Source organism: Populus alba, chromosome 11, assembly GCF_005239225.2.
Source record: "Populus alba chromosome 11, ASM523922v2, whole genome shotgun sequence".
Classification (NCBI taxonomy): domain Eukaryota; kingdom Viridiplantae; phylum Streptophyta; class Magnoliopsida; order Malpighiales; family Salicaceae; genus Populus; species Populus alba.
Genome location: NC_133294.1, coordinates 2913168 through 2915535, shown reverse-complemented (window position 1 = coordinate 2915535; position 2368 = coordinate 2913168).

Here is a 2368-nt window from a genome sequence, read left to right as displayed (position 1 = left end):
CTCTCATATCACCGATACATGCCACATTACAAATCATTTGTTGCTCAAATTGGCTCCATCACTGAACCTAATTCCTATTCAGAGGCAGTTATTCATTCTGAGTGGCGGCAGGCCATGGCTTCTGAGTTACAGGCTCTGCAAGCTAACGGCACATGGACTCTTACTACACTTCCCAACGGTAAAATTCCCATTGGCTGTCGATGGGTTTATAAGGTCAAGCTCCGATCAGATGGGTCAATTGAACGACACAAGGCACGGTTGGTCGCCAAGGGCTTCACCCAACTGGAAGGTATAGACTATCAGGACACATTTTTCCCCACTGCCAAGATAATTTCAGTGCGCTGCTTGCTTGCCTTAGCTGCAGCCCGTGGGTGGTCTTTGCATCAAATGAACGTGCATAACGCCTTTCTTCATGGCGATTTGGCAGAGGAGATCTACATGTCTCCACCGCCTGGTCTACAGCGACAGGGGGAGAGTAATCTGGTGTGCCGTCTGCATAAGTCGCTGTACGGGTTGAAACAGGCGTCTAGACAGTGGTTTGCAAAATTCTCAGAGGCTATTTGTTCTGCTGGCTTTGTTCAATCTCGAGCCGATTACTCCTTGTTCACCAAAACACGAGGCAAGCTCTTTACTGCACTTTTGATATATGTGGATGACATTTTAATTACTGGAAATGATCATGATAGCATTGTTGACACTAAGAAATTCCTGCATAGCCAATTTAATCTTAAAGACCTTGGTAATCTTAAGTATTTTCTTGGTATTGAAGTTTCTGCATCCAAGAAAGGTATTTTTATCTGTCAGTGTAAATATGCTCTAGAAATTATTAAGGATGTTGGTTTGTTAGGGGCTGCCCCAATTAAAACTCCTATGGAAAAAGGCTTAAAGTTATCAAACCAGGGTGTTGTGTTGAAAGAACCGAGTAGGTATAGAAGATTGGTTGGTAGATTGATTTATCTGATAGTTTCGAGGCCAGATATAACATATGCAGTGCATGTTTTGAGTAGATTTATGCATGAGCCCAGAAAGCCTCACATGGAAGCAGCACTTCGGGTTGTCCGATATTTGAAAGGTGCACCGGGTCAAGGTCTATTTTTCTCGTCAAATAATGACTTCAGGTTGAGGGCTTATTGTGACTCGGATTGGGCAGGTTGCCCACTTACTAGGAGATCCACCACCGGTTATTGTGTGTTTCTTGGACCGTCATTAATATCCTGGAGGTCAAAATGACAGAAAACAGTTTCCCTTTCTTCCGCCGAAGCTGAATATCGCGCAATGATAGGAGCCTGCTATGAGTTGACATGGCTGCGTCAACTGTTGAGAGACTTGGGTCTAATACATCATGAAGCAGCTCTATTGTTTTGCGATAACAAGGCTGCTTTGCATATAGCAGCCAACCCAGTCTTCCATGAGCGGACTAGGCACATTGAGATGGATTGCCATTTCATTAGAGACAAGATTCAAGATGGTTTAGTGATCACGAGATATGTGAATTCCACACATCAGCTAGCAGATATCTTAACCAAGTCTTTGGGAAAGGAAAGCTTCGTCCCTATGATCCGCAAGTTGGGAGTCCAGGACATTCACTCTCCAACTTGAGGGGGAGTGTTAGCGAACATTATCTTTATATGGAAACAGATAATTAGTACATATTATCTTTCTGTTATAGTAATTATCTTTCTGTTATAGTCATACTATCTTTCTGTTATGGTTCCTATATTGTAGCTGAATTTCCTGTAATGCAGTTTATAATTCCTAACTTATAGGAACTCCTTTACTGTACAAATACCAGACTTAAGGTCTGTGTTTTATTCATTCAATCAATATACGATATTCTTCTATCTCTTTCATATCCAGAAGTTGTCTAGTTGATGCTTGGAAGGGAAAACCGGTATGTATCAAGTCTCTTTATAGTTATCTCTCTCGTTTTCAATTGATAACAACTAAATTCATGTATTTTCACAGTTTCTTCCAAAATTGAAAATTCTTGATCTTCGTCACTCTCGTGATCTCATTAGAACCCCAGACTTCTCGGGTCTCCCAGCCCTTGAAAAGCTAATACTTGAAGACTGCATCCGTTTGGTTCAAATTCACGAATCTATTGGTGATTTACAAAGATTATTGATTTTAAATCTAAGAAATTGTACAAGTCTTATGGAGCTTCCAGAAGAAATGAGTAGATTGAATTCACTTCAAGTCTTATGCAGGTACTGTTTCAAGATCTCAACAATTTGTTGTATCAACACAGCCTCGTGGTCCGCCTACAAATCATTTAAATCCTGATAGGGGAGCCCCACATGAACGGCCAAAATGTCAGATCTGTGATAAGCATAATCACATTGCTTTGGATTGCTTCCAACGTTTCAAC